This window comes from Herpailurus yagouaroundi, unplaced genomic scaffold, assembly GCF_014898765.1.
Source record: "Herpailurus yagouaroundi ecotype Mexico unplaced genomic scaffold, PumYag 28, whole genome shotgun sequence".
NCBI classification, from domain to species: Eukaryota; Metazoa; Chordata; class Mammalia; order Carnivora; family Felidae; genus Herpailurus; species Herpailurus yagouaroundi.
In genome coordinates this window covers 1,349,802-1,373,431 of record NW_024412376.1, presented here as the reverse complement: position 1 = coordinate 1,373,431, position 23,630 = coordinate 1,349,802, and the positions used below count along the sequence as shown (strand labels likewise).

The 23,630-nt window shown below is 43.2% G+C and overlaps 1 protein-coding gene and 1 non-coding gene across 5 annotated transcripts in view; one reads left to right on the top strand and one right to left on the bottom strand.

The window, feature by feature from the left end:
* Positions 1 to 420: 420 nt before the first annotated feature.
* Positions 421 to 23,630, top strand: part of CSGALNACT1 (chondroitin sulfate N-acetylgalactosaminyltransferase 1) — a 262,123-nt gene continuing 238,913 nt past the window's right edge. For 2 of the 4 annotated variants that reach the window (XM_040498209.1, XM_040498051.1), the window contains exons 1-2: positions 6,802 to 6,891; positions 8,721 to 8,787. The gene's annotated coding sequence lies outside the window, so the exon portion shown is untranslated. Of the gene's footprint in view, positions 537 to 6,801; positions 6,892 to 8,720; positions 8,788 to 23,630 lie in introns of those variants that run through there. The other 2 variants (XM_040498390.1, XM_040498138.1) reach the window with 1 other exon arrangement.
* On the bottom strand, positions 9,723 to 9,795 carry TRNAE-CUC (transfer RNA glutamic acid (anticodon CUC)). Its single transcript has one exon. It is a non-coding gene; the product is annotated as a tRNA-Glu (tRNA).

The window sequence follows — 23,630 nt, the reverse complement described above, 5'->3', positions numbered from 1 at the left end:
GTCCTCATATGAGTGAAGTTATATGATTTTTGTCTTTCTCTGACTAATTTCACTTAGCATAATACCCTCCAGTTTCATCCACATAGTTGCAAATGGCAAGATTTCATTCTTTTTGATTGCCGAGTAATACTCCATTGTGTGTGTGTGTGTGTGTGTGTGTGTGTGTGTGTGTGTATGTGTACACACACACACACACACACACTACATCTTCTTTATCCATTCATCCATCGATGGACATTTGGGCTCTTTCCATACTTTGGCTATTGTTGATAGTGCTGCTATAAACATGGGGGTGCATGTGTCCCTTCGAAATAGCACACCTGTATCCCTTGGATAAATGCCTAGTAGTGCAATTGCTGGGTCGTAGGGTAGTTCTATTTTCAGTTTTTTTAGGAACCTCCATAATGTTTTCCAGAATGGCTGCACCAGCTTGCATTCCCATGTGCTGTCCCTTTAAATAGATACTACAGTGTTGGAATACATTACTTCCTGCCATTCAGCATAGAAGATTTGATCTACTATATTTCATCACCAAAGTGAGTCCTGTTAAAATTTATTGTTGAACTTGTTGGAATCTCTTCCTTTGTGTCTTTTTCTGCTTCCTCCCCGCCCCACCTTCCTGCAGGAGGGAAATGTTTTCCGCTGCTGTAAAATTGATTGTTAAACATTTCAGGTTGAAAATAGCAGTTTTAAAACTTTCAGCTTCTGTCTTTTCTCCCTCCAGCACTGCTAAACTATCACTTTTGATGATTACTTACTTTTTATTGGGCCTGACTTGGCACAAGGACTATGAATTCTCCTTTAAAGACGTACAAGAGCCTAAAGTCAAATTGCCCTCCAAAATATATTTATATTGAAAGTGTAAATTAAGAAAAAAAAAGAATATGTAAAGATTGACCCGAAACCTCTGAGGTAGCAGCAGGGTTCTGGTGGGGTGGTGAACCACAGAGTCCGTCTTCCTTGGAGAATATGGTGACTGTCTAATTAATCCTTCTTTCTGGGGTACTTTTAGAAGAAATGTCAGAGGGGAGATTGAGGGGTAATTCCATTGAATAAGAGGGGAGAGTGTAAACTAGACAGTCTACTAGGCGATTCACAGCTCTCGAGCATTAATATAAAAGGAGCACAGATGCTGGTGAAGAATTCAGGAGCACAGCCTCCGAAACTGGCAAACCGTAAGGAAGAAATAATTACAGGGTTTCAGCCCAATTTCACTCATTATACAAGAAGTGTTAAATGAAGAAGTTTTACCCTTTAAACATGCTCTCTTTTCTTTTTTCATACAGAAAAGTACAGGCAGTAATAGCAGGAGCATTCATGGACCACTCCCTAGAATTAATGAAGAGTTTTAACATTGTGCCATGTTTGCCTCAGTGCTTCTGAAATGGAAGAAATAAAGTATTCCTGATAAAGGTGTTCTTTGTTCTCCCGCCTCCCTCCCGGGAGGAGACCACTACGGTGACTTTGGTGTGCTTCTTGTCACCAAACCCACAGTCGTTATGATGATCTACTTCTTTTACAGGAACCGTCCTTTTACAGGTGATTTTACCGCCTTATGACATGTGCCGTAAAATAGGCCAGATGACAGCAGCAACCTTGCCCGACTGTCTCTCGGCTGGTCATTATTTCTCGACATCTGGATTATAGACCCTGTTCACTCCCCATCCATTGTCATGCTGTGTTAATTTTTAATTATGCATTTTATGGGATGACAGAGATAATTACAATTAATTTATGCCTTCTTTTTGGTATTTTTTAAAAACACTTTAACTCAGAAGTCGCAGATAATTTATAGGGATAGGGATTAAGCCGATTTACTAGCAACGTTTTCCTGGAAGTATTCCTTCAGGAGGAAAAGTCAAACCTCCAGGGAGTAAATACACACATAGTAAATACACACATAGTCTTGACTGCTTCCAGGCTGTGAGGTGAAAATAAAAAGTAATTAGTCATTTCCACCTACTGTGGACATGTGCTCCAACCTGGCCTTCACCTGTGTGTTTGGTGTAGTTGCTGACAGGAACAAAGGTTTGGAAGTGGCCTTTAAAAGAGGAAGGCCTCAATCCCCAAGTGCCCCAGGACTCTTTACTGAGCCTCATCTGCCAGCTTATTCTGTGTGGGTCTCAACTTGGAATGTGCTTCAGAAACATCTGGGGAGCCTGGCAAACTCCCATGCCCAGCCTGCACCAGGGCAATCCTATTCGAGTCTGGGAGCAGACTCCAACATCAGGGGCTCCTACGGCTCTCCTGGGGATTTCACTGCTTGCCAAGTTGAGAAGCACTTTGTTAAAGCATGCAGCCATCCTGGCCTTCTTCTAGGCCCTTGAACTTGCCAAGGGCTTCCTGGCCCCTGGAGAACTTGCTATTCCCTGTACTGGAACCACTTTATTCCCTTACATTAAATTATACTTCTTCAGGTGAGCCTTCCTTGACCAGCACATCCAAAATAGTTCCCCCATCCACCAGCAGCTAGACTGAAGCATTGTACCCTATTTTTTCCTTCTTAGCACCACATTGAAATTGTCTGTTAATTTGTTCACTTGCTTATTGTCTCCCCTTCCCTAACTAGAATATAACCCCCTTGAGGCCAGGACCTTGCTTTCTTGTTTATCACTGTATTCCTGATGCCCAGCTTGGTGCCTGGCATAATACATACGTATAAAATATTTGTTAAATGAGAATGAATTCTTTTTTTTTAATATATGAAATTTATTGTCAAATTGGTTTCCATACAACACCCAGTGCTCATCCCAAAAGGTGCCCTCCTCAATACCCATCACCCACCCTCCCCTCCCTCCCACCCCCCATCAACCCTCAGTTTGTTCTCAGTTTTTAAGAGTCTCTTATGCTTTGGCTCTCTCCCACTCTAACCTCTTTTTTTTTCCTTCCCCTCCCCCATGGGTTTCTGTTAAGTTTCTCAGGATCCACATAAGAGTGAAACCATATGGTATCTGTCTTTCTCTGTATGGCTTATTTCACTTAGCATCACACTCTCCAGTTCCATCCACGTTGCTACAAAGGGCCATATTTCATTCTTTCTCATTGCCACGTAGTACTCCATTGTGTATATAAACCACAATTTCTTTATGCATTCATCAGTTGATGGACATTTAGGCTCTTTCCATAATTTGGCTATTGTTGAGAGTGCTGCTATAAACATTGGGGTACAAGTGCCCCTATGCATCAGTACTCCTGTATCCCTTGGGTAAATTCCTAGCAGTGCTATTGCTGGGTCATAGGGTAGGTCTATTTTTAATTTTCTGAGGAACCTCCACACTGTTTTCCAGAGTGGCTGCACCAATTTGCATAAATGAGAATGAATTCTAATATCAATAGGCATCAATGGACTACTGGGCATAACTTTAAGTTCTCTTTCTAATATCTAAAGAAGGGTTAATTTCTTTTCTGAAAAGATGTTCCTGTCTTGTTATAAGCATTTAATCAGAATGTAGGGCAACGTATCCTTTAATCTAGCTTTTGCCCTGTTTTCTGATCTTGCCCTCAATATCTCCTAACAACAACAACAACAACAACAACAACAACAACAACAACACAGACACAAACATGTATACAATAATAATCAGCTTACGGGGACTTCACATACTTTATCTGATGTCATCCCTTTCTGTGGGATGGACATGATTAAGCACAAATGATGAAACAGGCATAGAGCAGTAAAACACCATATCTAAGTCCACACACGTATAAGAGACAGAACTGGGATATAAATGTTGGGTGTCGTATATTGGGACACCATGAGAAGAATGTGTGGACATTAAACCTCTCCAGGGTTAGGGGGCACTTGCCACCCCTCCATGTAATGTTGATGGCTGTGCCCTCTCCCCCTGAACTTCTGTGCTTTTTTTGGTTTAAAAACTCATAGGGAATGAATAGGATAGTGAGTACAATTGGAGAAAGGTTGGAGAGGTAAGGAGGAGGAAGTCTTTCTCACCTCTTGCCTTTCATATGGCACCCTCTTTTTGGGTGCAGTGCTGAGTCTTTGGCTCAAATGTAGTTGAGTACCTTTACTACAATGGGTTTGTGCACGCCTTGTGGATGTGACTTTCCTAACTTACCATGAACACTGGGTAGCATGTTTTGTAGGTGAAGAACTGGAGTGTCTTGGCTCTATTTCACTTGATTGGCTTGTAAAGGAAACCCGTCCTCCTCAGTGTATTCCTGGGAACGCCTTAATCATGGGAGACCACAAGTTTTAGGAAAAGATCCTAAAGTCTGGAGTGGTCATTAATCAGTGGGTCAGATTCAAAGATGCTGACTAATAGCGATGAAAATATGTCCCCTTGCCAGGACTCCCTTGTGATAGATGCACTTGCACCCTCGTGATGATGGGTGCTTAATTTACCAGTATGCTTCACAACTTAGATGTATGCGCTACAGGTATTCCTTTGCAGGTAGGCATTATTGCATTATTCTGACATTAAAACGTAAACAAAACAAGGTAATGTGATCAGCTACTTTGACCTCAGTACCAGACTGAAGGGTTTCCTTCACCCCAATGACTCTTTATTTTTTATTTTTTTTTTTAATTTTTTTTCAACGTTTATTTATTTTTGGAACAGAGAGAGACAGAGCATGAACGGGGGAGGGGCAGAGAGAGAGGGAGACACAGAATCAGAAACAGGCTCCAGTCTCTGAGCCATCAGCCCAGAGCCTGATGCGGGGCTCAAACTCACGGACCGCAAGATCGTGACCTGGCTGAAGTCGGACGCTTAACCGACTGCGCCACCCAGGCGCCCCATCCCAATGACTCTTTAAATAAAAACGGTCTCCATCTCTGATACTGTGTTACTTCTAGGCAGTGCTGGTAGAGGCATTATCATTCTTCCTGAGGCTGACCTATCCCACTCGAATGTCCTTATCTTAAATCGCACAGCTTTAAATGAAATAATTGGTAAACAGGTTGGCGACTGAGGTGTTATTGAGCCCCTCAGTTCCCAGGGCTATTAATGGGGAGTTAAATGTTGTAATTGGTTAATGCTTAATTGTACTGTGCCTTTGGACACAGAACTGCTTGATTTATTTGTCAACCAAGTGGGAATTTCCTGGGTTTTGTACCAGTATTTCCATCCACACTGTTGGTGTGCTCAAATCCTGTTTCACCTCATGCTGCTTTTTTTCTTGAGCTGCCTTCTGGATTTCTCTGACTTGGGTGACTTTGGTCGGCAGGTCAGAAAGGCCGTAGCCTCATGTTGGCTGGACCAGTCAGAGCTTCCCTTGGGCCCCCCTCCTGCCCCTTTCTATACAGCCTTACGGTTACAGTTTCCCCTTTGTAAGTATTTTTAGCTTGAGGACAGTCTGTTGTGTTGATTTTGCTCTGATAAGGGAAGTGAGGGCCCACAGCACAAGGCCGGTGCCTGGAGTCACATCCTGGGGGGACCCTGACCTTTAGAGGCATCTGTGGCACAGGAGCGACAAACATTTATTACCATTATTTACTCTTTCCCCATCAAAATGATTCCTCTTCTTCCTTCGTGGTCAGAGACAAAAAAGAGATTCTTCTGGATGTTTTGTGGACTTCAGGCTGGGAAAAGGCACTCCTTTAAACCTGATTCAGTGTATTCCAGTGTCTGATTTTAGCACTGGCATTTTTCACATTCTTGATTGCCTGCACGACAGTGGCCTGACTGCTCCCGGAGGTGACCATCAGTCTCCACTGCGGTTTTCCTTTTAGGAAGTAATGTTTCCTTTGAGGATGTTGAGGAAATTCTGTTCCCCACAACATAGATATGGGTGGATCCGGGCTTGGGTTCACACACCACAGGGACAATGACCCTCTGCTGTTTTGTGAAATCCTCTTTGAGCTGGAAATAGAATTTTCCTTAATTTAAATGAGTTAAATGTTAAATTGGGGAGGGTTGGTGGGTTCACTGACAAAGGAAAGGGTATGAACCACTCTCTTCCATGTTGTGGCTTCCTCTGTAAGGGCCGTGTGTGATTGCAGGGTGGGGAGACTTTAGAAATCTATTTTTAAATAGATTTTTAAAGAGAGTATTAGTGGTGCTTTGGAAAAGCTCATCTAACCCCCTATGTAACAGGGGTCCAAGAGTGACTCAGATGCCCTGTTACTCTTCTTGTCTCCTCTTTGGCAGCACTTTCATTGATTGCCTTGTTTTTCCAGGCAGGGGTGGGGGAGGCAGTGGCAGAGGAAGGGAGCCGGAGAAGAGTGTGGGGATGGCCAAGTGATTTGCCTAATTAACCAGTAAGTGTGGCTGATTTGGGGGACTCTTATTCTTTCATTCCTTCAAACCTTTTAGAACATCTGGCATGTGCAGGGTAGAGTGTTAGTCTTCCTGGAGGCTGGAAGAGCGGGTGGCTGCTTGTTGGGAGGATGGAGCAGCCAGATCACCACACGCTGCACGCGAGGCCTCTGAGAGCTAGGTGTCAGGTGAGCGAAGAAGAGCCAGTGTCTCCCCGGGAATGGGCAGTTGCTCAGAGAACACTGATAGGTGTAGCTTACCTGGAGGAAAACTAAAATTAGCCATACTGTGTAGCTCAAGGTTTGGATATTGTGCAGGACTTTGTTTAGAATATGTTTTTAAGTGAATGAATCTGGTAACTTTGTATCAACCAGTGAGACTTGCAAGCCAGAAGATGATTCCTTGTATTTGACTAAACTTTGTTTTCCCATGTGAGATACTACGTGGCCTGGCCGATAGAAATCAGTCCTCCAGTTACTTGAGTCTCTTAGGAGAAGTAAGCCCCTTCTTGTGATGTAACAACCTTGAGCAAGTTCCCTTCTGAGTTTCCCTGACTAGGATGATTTTGGTCAGTGGATTAGAAGGGCAGCAGCCTCGTGTTGGCTGGACCCCTCAAGCTGGTCAGAGCGGTTCTGCAGCCTTCTCCTACCCCTTTCTACATATCCTTAGGGGTGTAAGTATCCCTTTGGGAACTATTCTTAGCCTGAAGACTGTTCATGGTGTTGATTTTGATCAGATAAGATAAGGAGGGAAGTTAGAGCACACCAGGAAGGGGGCTGAGGAGGGTGTGTGTTGGAGGGGAGGGATCCCAGTCCTTGGCTCTGGTCTAAGAGTGGGGCTGTTGCAGGGCTGGGCTATATTTACTCTCTTTAGTGGAGACCTGTGAAAAACCTAGAGAAAACCCAGTGCTTTTCCTCCTAGACCAGACCCATGACAGCTTGGTGCTTGTCAGGTAGGAGCCATTAATATGGCACGTGAGGCTTTGATTTGGGGCTTGAGGATTTGGTATGATGGGGACACATGGGGCTTGGGGAGGAGTGAGAGAGGATGTGCATCCAGGAAGGCTAGACAGTATATAACAAGGTTCAGGATGGGAAAACCTAGGTGAATACAGGGCACAACCAGTGGCTCAATTGGGAGGGTTTGGAGTGTGAAGGGGAGAGGTGGGAAAGTGGGAAAGTTGCCAAGAGCACATACGGACTAAGGCGTTTGGACTTTATTCAGGAAACAGAGGTCACTGAAGACTTCGGTGAAGGGTGTGATGTGATCAAATCTCCATTTTTGGGAGATTCATCTTGTAATGGTGGATGGTGGACAGGAAGGCTTTCTATCAGAGACTATGGTAATGGTCTAAACAGTATTTATGGTAACACGTAAAACAGCTGTGAAGCCAGTCAGATGTTTTGCCAGAGCTATAAGAATCTCAGGTCCTACAGAAAATAATTTCTCAAATAGAAGAGCGATTTAGGGATGACATATCATAAGAATTTTCATTAATGAATTGACAAAGCTTTAAGATTAGTGTGTCTGTGGAGATTGGTTTGTGTGTGTATATTAGTTTGTTATGTTTGATATTGTCTTGAAGTTAAACACATGTACTCTGGAACCAGACTGCCTGGATTTAACAATGATTTTTTTTAATGTTCTTTTTTAAATTTATTTTTTAGAGACAAAGAGAGACAGGGTGTGAGTGGGGCAGGGGCCGAGAGAGGGAGACACAGAATCCGAAGCAGGTTCCAGGCTCTAGGCTCTGAGCTGTCAGCATAGAACCAGATGTGGGGCTCAAACTCACGAACCATGAGATCATGACTTGAGCTGAAGTCAGATGCTTAACTGACTGAGCCACCCGGGTGCCTCCAGACTGCCTGGATTTAAAGCCCAGCCTCAGCATTTATAGCCGTGAGACCTTAGGTAAATTACCTAACCTTTCTGTGCCTCAGTGCTTGCCACCTAGGATGCACTTCATAAGGGTTAATGTCATTGTCATCATCATCATCATCATCCGAATCATTCATTTTTGAGAGAGCAAGAGCACATGTGCACTGGGGAGGGGCAGAGAGAGAGGGAGACAGAGGAACTGAAGCCCGCTCAGCAGTGTTGACAGCAGAGAGCCCAATAGCACCATTCATTTCTAACACAGAGATTCATTTCTAACATCATTCATTACTTCAGAGATAGGATCTTTTCAGTGTCCTAAGTTTACCTGTTTAAGAAGCATTTGGCTGAGAGTACAGACCCCTCTGCCACCACTGCATGATTTTAAACTCTAAAGGGCTTATTTCCTTAATAAGAAGACTGGAGGTAGAGTTGCTCTCACTGCCTTGGTGACTTAAGGATGTCAGGGTAACTGAGATTCTCTTGGTCTCATTTCTTCATTGGCTCAAGAAGGCTGCTGCAGCTCCAGCCATGAAGTCTGTCAGACTGAAGGAAAAAAGAATGAAGGGTAGAAGACCAAAAGGGTAACTGCCAGTTGAATAAGCTCTCTTTACAATTCTTTTCTAGAAACCCAGCCTAAGGACTTCCATTGATACCTTACTGGCCATCTCTGTCTTCCAGGGATGTGGAAAAGGTAGTTTTCTCTGGGCATTTTGCCCCCCTCAAGAATACAGGTGTTTTGTTTCAAAGGAAAAAAAGAGAAGGATGGGTACTGTATGGGCACTAGCAGTCTTTGCCACAGTGGGAGCCACTGCAGGAAAGCTACCTCAAGGCCTTCAATGAATTTTGCCTATTTCTGAATTAGCAATTGGATTGCCTTCTCCCAGATTGACAGCTCCTGGTAGTATAATCATTGACATTTTTAGCGTGTATTCAGCTTTTGCCATTAGCAAATTTGTTCAAGAAAGAAAAGACGATTACAGAAAGATATGGGAACATAAAATGTTTTAAACTCAATTGTCGGTATAGGTGTCGGGGTTGGGGGGGGTGTCTTAGTTTATACCTAAAGATACATTCTGTGTATCACATAATAGATACTCCCTGAGGTGAGGTGGTGAGGTGCCCAAGCAGTTCCTTTTTTTTAAAGATTAATACTTCATTCCAATGTATATACCACATTTTGTTTATCTACTCATTGTTGATAGACAGTTGGGTTGCTTCCAACTTTTGGCTATTACAAATAATGCTACTATGGGGTGGCTGGGTGGCTCAGTCGGTTAAGTGTCTGACTCTTAACTTGGGCTCAGGTCATGATCTCATGGTTCCCACGTGGGTTCGAGCCCTCCATTGGGCTCTGCACTGACAGTGCCGAGCCTGCTTGGGATTCTGTCTCCCTCTCTCTCTGCCCCTCCCCCGCTTGCTCTCCCTATCTCTCTCTCAAAATAAATAAAAGTAAACTTAAAAAAACCCTAACTAATGCTACTGTGAATGTGAGCATACAAATATTTCTTTGAGACTGTGCTTTCAATTCTTTTGGGTATATATCTAAAAGTGGAATTACTGGATCATTTAAAAACTATTATTATTATTATTATTATTATTATTATTATTATTTTTAAATAGACTCCACACCCAACGTGGGGCTTGAACCCACAACCCTGAGATTGAGAGTCACATGCTCTACTGACTGAGCCAGCCAGGCACTCTGCGTATGATAATTTTTAAACAGTTTTTTGAGGAACAGCCATGCCATTTTCCACAGCAGCTGCATCATTTTACATTCCCAGAAGCAATGCACAAAAATTCCAGTTTCTCCATATCCTCGCCAACATTTATTGTTTCCTGGTTTTCATTTGTTTGTTTTTGTTTGTTTTCTGTTTTTTTTTGGATAGTAGCCATCCTAATAGGTGTGAGGTACTTAAGTTTTAAATCAGTACCAAGAGTGCCTCCAGACTGACCTCTTCCAGAATCATGCTCCTTTGCCCATCCTTGTTCCTCTTTGGGCAAGTTACTTAGCCTGTGAGCCTGTTTCATTTTCTGTACAATGTAAATGTCTCTATGGAAGGGTTGTATGGATGTTATTGAGATTATGCCCTATGCTGTGTGCCCATTCCAGTATTTTTATTGCCCTGGAAAAGCTAAAAGCATTACCAAAGGTACATGTTTATTAATATTCCCATTGTACCTAGCTGTAGTTTTTTTTCCTACATCCTAACCAAAAACGCAATGTTTCCAAAGTAGAGTATTGGTCTTCGAACCAGGAGGCGTGGAATTGAATTCCAGCTTTCCCACTTTTTAGTTGAGGGAACTAGGACAAATATCTGGGTCTTATTTTCTTTATCTGTGAGAAATGGCACGACAGTGGGCACCTCATAGGACTGTTCTTTTACAACTACCTCTTCCTGCCTCCCCTCAACAGCTTACAGGTTTTTCCCCCCAACTTTATTGAAATTTTATCGACATGTAACACATGTGAGTTTAAGGCGTACAATGTGGTAATTTGACACACATATCTACTGCAAAATGATTACCATGATAAGGTTGGCTAACACCTCCATCCCCTGAGATACTTTTTACATGTGTGGTCATAACATTTAAGATCTACTTTCATAACAACTTTCAAGTATATAATACAGCATTGTTTTTAATGTTTATTTAGTTTTGAGAGAGGGAGAGAGAGAGAGAGAGAGAGAGAGAGAGAGAGAGAGAGAGGGAGAGAGAGAATGTGCATGGTAGAGGGGCTGAGAGTGAGGGAGACAGAGGATCTGAGGCGGGCACTGCGCTGACAACAGAGAGCCCAATGGGGCTTGAACTCACGAACTGTGAGATCATGACCTGAGCCAAAGGTGGATGCTTAACCAACTGAGCCACCCAGGTGCCCCCATAATACAGTATGCTGCACATTAGATCCCCGGAATTTATTCACTGTGTGGCTGGGAATTTGTCCTCTTTGAGCAATGTCTCCCTGTTGCACGTACCCTCTAGCCTAGGAAACACCATTCTACTCTCTGTCCCTGTGAGTTCACCTCTTTTAGATTCCACATGTGAGAATGTAAGGTATTTGTCTTTCTCTGTCTGGCTTATCTCATTTTAGCAGAGGGCCCTCAAGGTCCATCCGTGTTGTCACAAATGGCAGGATTTCCTTCTTTTTTAATGGCTGAATGATATATTCCATTGTATTTATGTACCATGCCTTCTCTATTGTTCATCTGTCGATGGTCACTTTCTGTGCCTTGGCTACTGTAAGTAATGCTTCAGTGAACCTGGAGGGGCAGGTATCTCTTTGAGATAGTGTTCTCATTTCCTTGGGATATAGTCAGTCACAAGTGGGATTCTAAGAGCCTAAACTTTGCTACCACCTTATAACTTCCCAGTCACTATTCACCTGTTGAAGTTCAAGCTTTCCTGCAAGCTGCTCTGACCCTTCTCACTGTGAATCTGATTGTCAGGTCAGAGATGTGCTGGCCTCCATCTTCCTCGAATTTTTTTTTTTTTTTTTTTGCCAGATCTGACATCCATACTTGACTACTTTATTCTTGACCTTCCTTTCTGGTTCCTGGGACACCACTTCCCTTTGATTTTCCTTTCCCTTTAGATAGTTCTTTCTCAGGGCACCTGGGTGGCTCAGTCTGTTATGCGTCTGACTCTTGGTCTCGGTTCAGGTCATGATCTTGTGAGATCTTGTGAGTCTGAGCCCTGCATCGGGCTCTGTGCTGTCAGTGCAGAGCCTGCTTGGGATTCTCTCTCTCTCTCCTCTCTCTCCCTGCCTCTCCCCTGCTTATACCGTCTCTCTGTCAAAATATATAAATAAACTTAAAAAAATTTAGATAGTTCTCTCTCAATATCCTATTTCTCTCTTTTGAGTTCTCTTTAGTCTCTCCAGGTGGGGTGTCACCCTTCACATATATTCTGATGACCCTTGAATCTGTATTTCCAGACCTACTTTTCTGAACTCCAGACTCCAGGTTACAGCTCCCTCCTGAGCTCCTTAAAGTCAGCACATCCCAAAGAGAGCTCATTCCCCATTGCGCTATTCAGCCCCAGCAAGGTCCCCCAAACAGCTGGGCCCACCCTGTGGTGCTGGCTGGTGCTGGGTTCCCAGGAGCTCCGGTGCCCCTCCCTCTCTGATGCCACACCCCTCACCCCCTGCTGCCCTTGGCCCAGTCTCCACATTTTCCTGACTGTCACTCTTGCTCTTCCTTCCGTTCCACTTCTGCCCTTCCCTGGTACTTGATGCCTAGCTGTCTTGCAGGGAGATGGCCCGACCTCCCCCAGGGCTGATCTGGTTCACCATTCTGTCTGGACACCCTCCCTGCCATTACTATTCCTCTGCCTGAACTCCCACCCATTCACCTTATACCAAGACCAGAGATCTGGGTGTCATTCTGGACTCCTCCTCATTCCTCTCCCTTGGGACCCACAGCTGAATGTCACTAAGACTGAAAGTACTGCTTGGCTCCCAAGTGTTCCCTCCATGCCTTCACCACCAGTTTTCTTTTTGGGGCCATGATCATCTCTCCTTGTTGCTGTTGCTTCAGCCTCATGTTTACTTGCTTTGTCCCATTCTGCCCCCCCCCTTTTTTTTAAATTAAAAAATTTTTTTAAATGTTCATTTATTTTTGAGAGAGAGAGAGAGAGCGTGCAAGTTGGGGGGAGGGGTGCAGAGAGAGAGAGGGAGACACAGAATCTCAAGCAGGGCCAGGCTTGGAGCTGTCAGCACAGAGCTCGAAGTGGGGCTTGAACCCACGGACCTTGAGATCATGACCTGAGCCAAAGTCGGTTGCTCAACCGACTGAGCCACCCAGGCGCCCCTCTCTGTCCCCATCCTTGCCTCTTCCTGGCCATCCTCCACCCTGCTGTTAGATCCTACAATGCTGATGCTCTGAGCTGCTTAAAACTTGCACATCCCCTTGGTGTGGGATCAAGGACCAATTCCTATGAATGGCACACATGAGCCCTCTGTGATCTGTTCTTGCCATATTCATCTCCTGCCTCAACCCCCTGCACTTCTGAGCTACAGCAAACCACTCGGGATTGCTTCTCATATTTGTATTCATTTGCACACACTGCCTTCTGCTTGGAAGGCTCTCTCTACCTTGTCTTCCTGGGAAATTCCTACTCATCATTTAAGATTCAGCTCCATTATAGTCCTCTCTGTCATAATGAGAGCAGCTAACATTTGCATGTGCTTCCTGTGTGCCAGTCATTGCTCTAAATGGTCTACATGCACTCATGGGGTCCTCACAACAACCCTCTTGTGGTACCTGTAGGGTAGGCACCATTATGATCATCTTCATTTTACAGTTGGGAAACAGAGGCAGAGAGAGGTTAAATGTCCTGTGCAAGTCACACAGCTAGCAAATGGGAGGCTGGGACCTGAAGGCAGGCAGTCTCATTTTAGACTTTGGGCTCTTAACCCCTGGAGCAGCCCTGGCTATGTTAGGCAGAGGCGGCCACTCCCTCCTTGTGCTAGCCGGCCCTCGCCTGACCCAAATACATCCCTGTTGTGGCATTTAGTATACTCTCTTCCAGTACACAGTGAGCCCCTTGGGGGTAGCATGCTTAGATCCTGGTGCGGGGACCCTGACTTGCCCATTTAGATACCCTCATTGCCTAGTGGTACATACTCATCAATTCTTTTGAAGAATAACTGAGGGAATATACTGAATATTAGTTGAATGCATGATCAGTGAAAACCTTTGTAAGGTGGGAAACAAGGATTGGCCAGTTTGGGGCAAATCTGGCTTCCTGCCTGTTTTTGCACTGCCCACAAGCTAAGAGTGGTTTTAACAGATACATATTTGTGATCGATCTGATGAGAGGGAACACTAATTCTAAACCTCAATTAAGTGAAATGTTATCCTTCTCAAAAGAATCCTGTTTTTCTTCGTTTGATCTATGTTATTTTCAATTGCTGTTACTATCTTTTGAATTTTGTCAATAACAAATTTGAGGAAATGTGTGTGTTCTCTTATTATGTAAGTACCCGCAGAGTATCCTCAGTTGCGCCCCTCGGTTCACAAACCCTAAAATATTTACTCTTCTGCCTTTTTCTAGAAGAGTTTGACCCCTGCTCAAAGTGCTATTTAAATAACAGTAACACTGTTATTGTTATATTATGACGGGGGATTAAAAAATGTAAAATGTTTGGGGCACCTGGGTGGCTTAGTGGGTTAAGCGTCTGACTTCAGTTCAGACCATGATCTCATGGTTAGTGGGTTTGAGCTGTGCATCTGACTCACTGCTGTCAAAGCAGAGTCTGCTTTGGATCCTCTGTCCCCTCCCCCCCCCCACCCCTCCCCTGCTCATGCTGTCTCTCAAAATTAAATAAATAAACTTTAAAAAAATTTTGAAGAAAAAAGTAAAATGTTCTGGGTGAACTTGTCTGATTACATGGAATAAAGCTTGTGAAGCCTTGGGCAGTAAGGGCTAAACAAATGTTATTTTTCTCCTTTCCATTCCTAGACCTAATTTAGGGTAATATGTAGTTAGTTGGTATGAGGGGAGGTGACTTAAAAAATATGATGCACAGTATCTTGCTTCACTGGGTTATCCTACTCAGTGGTGTCTAGGGCAGAATGTGTAAAATTTAAGTTGGAGACAGAATCTTTTTGACACAGTTAGGGCCCCAAATTCCTGATGACAGTGACCTGTAGGACATCTAATTATTTATGATGCCTTGGAGAAAGGCAAAACTCAGCAGGAGCCATAAACAATCTTTCTACACATTTTTTTTTGAAGACTACTTATAGGCTTATGTCTACATGTATATTTTTTGCTACTGGTCTTAGATCTTTAAAGTCTTTAAAAATTTATATTCAGAGTGTTTCTCTGTTCATTTTTCATTTTATTAAGAAGAAACTATAAATAAAGCTTAACAATGCTATCGTTTTTCATTAGTCCTAATGGCTTTGTGACAGGATGAAAGCTGACGTACAGTAATGTTTGATTTTTTTTCTTCCTCAAATGCTGCCGGGCTAGATCATTTAGAAATATTGCAAAATATTCGGTATTGAAGGAGAAAGCTTTTGACTCCAAATTAAAAAAAAAACAACAACAAAACAAGACATATGCATTACATCATAGGAAACCTTCCTAACTTTGGGAAGCTCTTCTAAATCACACGTATTCCTTTGTCTTCACATTGTTGTTTCCTGTATTTTCACAATCTCTGCCCCAACCTGCAATGCCAGTGTTTTTATTTCATCATGCTTCAAATTTGCCTTGAATTAAAATCTGATTTCTTAGGTTCTTATTCTGGAGCCAATTGTACAGTTATTTTAACAGGAGGATTTTAGGCCTGTATGGATCCAACCACATTGTTTACAAGGAAGAGAGTGAGGAGAGAGATTATGACAGACATTCATGGTCATATGACTAGGTAGTGGCAGAGCAAAGACAGCCCAGATGAGACCCATGTGCTACAATTTTCTAGCTGAATTTTTTCCCCTTTTGTAAGTTTTCAGGGATGAAATCATCCAGAAACTTGAGTGGGAAGAAATAACCAAAGTCCAAGTTCTTATTTTTAAAATTAAGTTATGATGATTTAAATTATTTCCAATTCTGTAGACATTTAAAATTGAGTCAGTGGTTTTAGAAAAATAATAACAATGTAATGGATTTCACGTCAATGTAACTATAGATAGATTTTCTCGGGACTTGACATCATTGTTCATAGTGTTAAGTGATGCTGAAGTACTAAGCCCTTGGCATCTAAATTCAAAGCAAGATGAGAGATGTGTGTGAGCTGGTGGGGTCTCAGCCTTGGTCTCCCAGACTCACCAGGTGGGAGGCGCTGGGGCTGTTTTGCAGACATGGCTCTTCTGTGTGTCATCTTTGCTGCACAGACTCTTGGAGACCTTGTACATTTGTGTAGTGGCTCGTTTTAGAAAATAACCTGTAATTCTGTGCCTGTGTCTTCTGTTTTATTAATGGGTTTTTTTTTTCCTTCAGACAGCTGCCTGCATTGGCCTAAGGGCCAAGTGGGAAGAGCTGAGTAACTGTAGAAGGGCTCAGAAGCACACATAGTCATCACTTCAAGTGTTTTCCTTAACATTTAAGGAAACCCATGCTCTTTCCCTTTCCAGAAGGTCTCATGGACACTAACTGAATATTCTCAAAGGCTGGAGTGCAGTATGCAACACGTATACGTACGTGCCTGTCTGCCTGAGAAAGCTGTCGTGTTCACCAGTCCTGGCTGCAGTCCCAGGTCAACGCCACTGTGATCTTCATTGTGTGCAGTGGTCTCTGTTTTGTTTTTTTAACTTTTTATCTTTCTGAAAAATTAATTATGAGAGTTGTGCTTTCTAAGGTTTGCCATTAAGGATAATTCAGTGATTCCATTTGGAGCACAAGACCCGAAATGGGGGCAGATCTCTCTACAAAACGAGAAACGTCAAGATAGGTGTTAATACTGTACTTACTGCGTGTTTATGGGTAGTTGCCAAAAGCATACTCATTTTCTGGAACACTGTGTTCTGACTCTAGTTTGTACATCTGTTGTATCTTTCCAGCCAAAAGGAAGTGGAAAGTTGTGAAAATATCAGGCGAGTTTGGGGCCACTTAGATAGTTATTTCAAGTCACAAGTTTCCTTTCACCTGATTAACCTAACTCCCTTAATGGTATACGATTGCTCCTGGAAAAAAATTAAAATGTATATTTATTGAGAACCTCAGTGTGTGTGTTAACTTTGTTACTGAGTTTAAGGAAGAACAGGTGGCAAATGTCAGTACAGACTGGTTGCCCCTGCGAGAGCTGGGGTTAGATGGGTGTGAAGTCTGGGTGATTGGGACTGGGGCTAGTGCCCAGGCAGTTGGGTGGACTGATATCAAAACTGGTTGATTACACACAGGTGAGAACTAAAGATCTATATGCGAATGAATGGGGACTTCCCATGGAAAAAGGTGGTCCCAAAGAAAGTCTTGGGTAGGGAGTGGAGTCAGTTGGGCAGAAATCAGGTAAGGTGTGATCAAGCCTGAAGCTGTGACAGGAGGCTGCATTAGTCATGACCCACTCAGTCAAACAGAAGCCTTTTAATGCCACGACTTAGTTATAAAAGTCTTTGGAAGACCGGAAAGCCAAGTAGGGGATGATGAGGTCACACGGAGATTAGCAGTAGCAGGAAATCACTACCACCCCTGAGGCTGGTAGAACAAAGAGAGGGGAGTTATTGTTATCAGAGGCCAAGAGCCAAATCTATATGGAGGCTCCCAGAAGCAGCGACCATAGAGGGAAGGCCTGTCTGGTGGGAGCTAGAACCGTGGAGAAGACAAAGCTGCTGCTGGAGATACCATCCAGAGCAGAGAGAGGAAAGGGAAGAAGCACTCTGGCTTCTTCCTCTCTCCCATCCTCCAGTCTTCTCTGGAGCCAGTCGGCAAGTGAACACGGAAAAGATAGTTTGCAGGGGAAGGGCAGGGAGTGGATCAAATTACAAATAGACAAATGACCTCGTGTGGATGAGAGCCTAGGGCAGCGTTGGAGGGAGAGTCACTATTGGCAAGTTTTGAGCTGACAAGAGACCAGAGCCTGAAAGCTTCCATTGGAGCAGCAGAACAAGCCTTCCACAAAGAGTCAGAGAGCCCAGTGTGTCAGACCCATCTGATCTTCCCAGGCTTGTGCCTGAGAGTCTTGTGTGAGGCAACTGTGTGTCTGTCCTCTCTGGCCCAGTGCAAGCTCAGCCAGATTTGGGAGAGGTGGGGCCTTTTCAGGAAGCAGGCTTTCTCTTTGTTGGATTCCTAAGGCCACGTGGGGGCTCAGCAGCTGGCCTTTGACCAGGGATCCCTAAAACCTATCTTTTTTAAGTGGCTGAAGGTGTCTGGATGAGTGATGAAGAATCATGTCCATGAGTACTAAAAGAAGGAAAAGTTCTGTGTAAAAAGGTCCTCTCAGGCCTTTGTGTCCCAGATGGCCTCAGAGGCAACACTTTTCTGAGATAGCCATATAAATTCTCAGCCATGAATTTGGGCATCTTCTGGTCTCTGTCCCCCTTCCAGTCACTCTGTGTAGACAATTGCCATTTAATCATTCTCTTCATCATTATCAGCATCTCCAGTGTCTCCATCACAGACATCAAACTTGCTGGAGGTAGGACAGTGTTATCTGCATCGCAGAGAAGGGATGGGTTCAGCTATTTGTAGCAATGGTTCATTATCACTTATTGAACTAAGAATATACACCAGGTGCTGTGCAAAGTGCTTTACGAACAGTTGGTTGGTGGTGCTCAGACTTCAGTGTGACTCAGAATCACCAACAGGACTTGTTAAAATGCAGGTAGCTTCCCCTCTTGACGACTTCCCATCTGCTTCTGGTACAGCAGGTCTAGTATGGTCCCTGAGGATGTGCATTTCTCACTAGTTTCCAGACGGTGCTGATGCTGTTCACCCCAGGATACACTTAGAGAACCACTGCATCAGTGCTGTGGCTCTTCACAAAGATATAGGCAGGTCTTGTACTCTCTGTCCTGCAGCCGAGTTCAAGGCTACATGGCTGGGAAGCAGTATAGGGAGGTCATTGTTTGGGTCAGCTGTTGGTGTCCCCACTAAGCCTAATGACGCAGGCCTGGCCCATCATTAGGGCTTTGATGCAGCAAGCCTGGATGGCTGCCACCCTCAGTGAAATTTGTAATTTGGTCTTATAACCCCTATGGATTTCTTTCTTAAATTTTATTCTGTGGTGAAAGTGAATTGGCAGGTTACATTAAAAAAAAAATGTGACCTGGTTTGGGTTGGTTAGTCGACTTTTACCTTTTGGTACAAAATGCCCCTGCTACCTGAGGCTGGTGGCTTGTCCGAGGCAGTGAGACCTGGAGGCCCCACGCTGTGGCATTCAGGTGGGATCCTGTGCATGCCCAGCTGTCCTCTGTCTGGGACTTCCCAGGTGCCTGGGGGGACACCTGGACTCACCGCCTACAGTGTGGGGCATTTGCCACCATGCTCAAATGTCTTTCCCTCACCTCAACGGTGTGTGTGGCCTGTTGTCCGCCATTTTGTTTCACAGTAAACCAAGGATCTTTTTAATAAACCCAGTCTCCTGCACTGATGAATATGGCGGTCATCCCATGACTTTCACAGAGTGGTTAGTTCATACATTTCACCAGCAAACTCTACCTAACTTCTCAAGTCACCACTGAACAAAGCAGGCCATGGGAAGGCCTAGGGCTTGAAGGATAAAAAGGGTGAGATAGTGAGCATAACACACCACTTCCTTTCCTACTGGATTTGAATAACATATTAATTATTAATTCAGAGTATCTTTATTGTTCCGTCTGCAAACTGCAAATGTGAATTCCAGCCATGTATTTTTAAACAGCTCTATTATGATCAAACAAATTTGAATATCTCATGCAGTTTATTACAAGTGGGCTTTGCTTAGAAGGAAAAAGCTGTTTTATGTATGGTTTCTGTTTTTTCATTTTGGTAAACTGTAGCCAAATTCCAAGTTAGGAGAAATGTGAGCTGTTTACTATTTAATAGTTTCATATATCATACTTGCAGTAGCTTCTGTCATGTTTCCTTTGCGGAAATAGTGAGTTAAGACCCACAGTAGGGAAATCTATGTCCTGGGACCTGGACTAGATTGGAAGAATTGATGAATTTATAGGAATGTGGATAACTAATATGGATAATAAAGACTTAAAAACAGCTTTACTTAGCTCTAAATGCAGTTAATGCTGCCTTCTGGAAAGAAGGGATGTAAAATTACATTTTCTGTAAGAGATGTAGATTTTTTTAGAAATCGATTCCAAAAGTATTCATGTATTAATTGCCCAATCAATATTAAGCAATCTATTAGACAATAACTACTTGCCACCTTTATTTTGAAACACAGTTTTATTCAGATTCTGGTAAATTTGCACCTGCAGTTTTCTAGTTATCTCTAAAATATAGTATTGTGTTTTGTATAATGGGTTTAATACATAGAATTATGTATTAATCTTTCTTGTAGAATTTTTAAGGCGAAGCCAGAGTCTTCTGTAATCCTGCATATCAGTTATTTATTGCTGCATAGCAAACCCTTCCACAAAACATAGTGGCTGAAAACAACCACAGTCATTTATTGAGTCCACAAATAGGCACTTTGGGCAGAGCTTGGCGTGGAAAGCTTGCACATTGTGCACATCAGCTGGGGCAGTCCAAAGGCAGCGGGCAGTTGGGGAATGTGGGGGTGAGGTGGGGAGGGGCTACAGAATCCTCTTCCAAGACAGCCATTAACCTGGCTGGCAAGTTGGTGCTAGCTGTAGACTGGGATCCTGCTTAGCTGGGGCAGAGGGCCTGGGGCCTTGGTTCCTCTTCCTGTAACCATGGTAGAAACACCCAGGCTGGGTTCTAAAAATGATCATCCTGAGAGAGCCAGGTAGAAAGGAGTGGTGTAGTCTTCTGACAGCTTTGGAAGTTTCATGGTATTACTTCTGCTCTGCTCTACTGGTCAGCCCAGGTTGAAGGGGAGGGGATCCTAGGCACTGCCTGTTGGATAGGTGGAGTGCCAAAGAGTTTGACAACATATATGAAAACTGTCACACCCTGATAGACATTAAACTGTGACTTCTCAATGAAAGATCTTGATCAGTTGTTGCTAGGGTGAGGATGCACTGTTCTCATAATTATGTGGCCTGATTGGAATCCATCTTGGCCCATCACGTATGCACTCAACAGCGCTCATCAGGTCTGCACTGTGGTGGACCCAAGTTTTGTTGGAGTAGCGGGGATGCAAGTCGGAATGCAGTACCACTGGAACAATTGGGGATGAGCAATAACATGAGGGTGATAGGGGGCAACAGAACTTTTCTTCTTTTCTATTTTTTCTTTTATCAAGGATGGAAAAATTTGTAGGGTGAAGGGAAGGGAAGGAGCCAATACAGAGTATAGGTGGTATTGTTCCCATGTATCTATGTGACTTAATTTCCCTTCCAGATTTTCTTATGTGCAGAGATCCTGGCACAGTGCCATATACAATAGACACTTAATAAACATTTGCTATAGAACAAAGGAATTTCACTTGTAGAAAAACATTGTTTATGGGATTATTCACCACCTGGGATGACCTCTTTCCTTCCCCTTTAGGGTGTGGCCCTTTGCCTGACATTTTGTTTCACAATAGGTCATGCAGACTTTTTTTTTTTTTTTTTGAGAGAGAGTGAGAATGTGTGAGTGGGGGAGGGGCAGAAGGAAAAGGAATCTTTTTTTTTTCTGTTTAGTTAGAGAGAGAGCGATCACGCACACGTGTAAGTGGGAGTGGGCAGACAGAGAGAGGGAGAGAGAGAATCTCAAACAGGCTCCATGCCCAGTGCAGAGCCTGACTGGGGACTCAATCTCAGGATCTCGAGATTACCACCTGAGCCTAAATCAAGAGTTGGTTGCTTAACCGACTGAGCTACCCAGGTGCCCCGACCATGGAGATTTAAATACAAGTCAGTCTCCCACACTGATGGGTGTTGTGGCCATCCCAGTGACCTCCACTAGAACTCATAACTATATCTTCTCCTCACCCCAACCTAAAAGACCTCACTAACAGACTCTACCTATTTTCCCAAATCACCCATTTAAGCAACCCCCCCCCCCACACTGATGATCCCTGGGTCAAGATTGGACCTAGTCACAGAGTTGTTTTCTCTCAGCATGTCACCTGGTTATATGGTGTATGAACCCACTTCAGAGGGATGTTGTGAGTAAGGTCTCGTGATTGACCACGTTTGTAAAAGCACTTTTTTAAACTGTAAAAATAACTTTAGAGCACTATACAGATATAAGAAACCGACTATTTGTAGTCCTGTAGGCCAGTATGAGTGTTTATATTTTATTAGAAACCTGATTTTTTTCTCTACGGGTCATATAGTATTTGCTTCAGTCACTTTTCCATTTTTTTGACTTATGTAAGAAGTTGGCTGGGAAGTGTCAGTGATTGAAAAATTGCAACGATCTTTTGCTTCATGATCTACAGTTGTAATAGACACAGTAATAACAGTACTGTCTGTAGGCTTTTTCTTTCTAAGGAGTAAAAACCACTGACTACTGTAAATAATGGGAAAGTGGCATTTTGCCTCTGGAATCACATGTCTTCAGAAGCTACGTTTTCTCTGACACATGAGAAATGGTTGAGGACATTTTTGGAATTATTCATATTAGTGTGGTAATGATCCAAGGCATACAACATGGAGAGAATAGTACAATTGAATTTATAATTTGTGCTAATTAACAGCTATATGAAAAGAATTTCAGCTTTAATTTCATTTTTTAATAATTTGCACATCTCTAGAGCACTGTACATTTGCTTATTGTTGTGACATGCACATATAGAACATTTTTTTAGTAAGGCATCCCTTCCAGAGCAACTACACTCTTTTCTAAACTAAAATTTCTTTCTTTTTTAAAATTAATTTTATTTTTTTATTTTTTAAAATTTACATCCATGGGGCCCCTGGGTGGCTCAGTCGGTTGAGCGTCCGACTTCGCTCAGGTCACTATCTCGCGGTCCGTGAGTTCGAGCCCCGCATCAGGCTCTGTGCCGACAGCTCAGAGCCTGGAGCCTGCTTCGGATTCTGTGTCTCCCTCTCTCTCTGGCCCTCCCCCCATTCATGCTCTGTCTCTCTCTGTCTCAAAAATAAATGTTAAAAAAAATTAAAAAAAAAATTTACATCCAAATTAGCATATAGTGGAACAATGATTTTAGGAGTAGATTCCTTAATGCCCCTTACCCATTTAGCCCCTCTCTCCTCCCACAATCCCTCCAGTAACCCTCAGTTTGTTCTTCATATTTATGAGTCTCTTCTGTTTTGTCCCCTTCCTGTTTTTATATTAGTTTTGTTTCCTTTCCCTTATGTTCATCTGTTTTTGTCTCTTAAAGTCCTCATATGAGTGAAGTTATATGATTTTTGTCTTTCTCTGACTAATTTCACTTAGCATAATACCCTCCAGTTGCATCCACGTAGTTGCAAATGGCAAGATTTCATTCTTTTTGATTGCCGAGTAATACTCCATTGTATATATATACCACATCTTCTTTATCCATTCATCCATAGATGGACATTTGGGCTCTTTCCATACTTTGGCTATTGTTGACAATGCTGCTATGAACATGGGCGTGCATGTGTCCCTTCAAAACAGCATACCTGTATCCATTGGATAACTGCCTAGTAGTGCAATTGCTGGGTTGTAGGGTAGTTCTATTTTTAGTTTTTTGAGGAACCTCCATACTGTTTTCCAGAGTGGCTGCACCAGCTTGCATTCCCACCAACAATGCAAAAGAGATCCTCTTTCTCTGCATCCTCACCAACATCTGTTGTTGCCTGAGTTGTTAATGTTAGCCATTCTGACAGGTGTCAGGTGGTATCTCATTGTGGTTTTGATTTCTATTTCCCTGATGATGAGTGATGTTGAGCATTTTTTCATGTGTTGGTTGGCCATGTGGATGTCTTTTTTGGAGAAGTGTCTATTCATGTCTTTTGCCCATTTCTTCAATGTATTCTTTGTTTTTTGGGTGTTGAGTTTGATAAGGTCTTTATAGATATTGGATACTAACCCTTTATCTGATATGTCATTTGC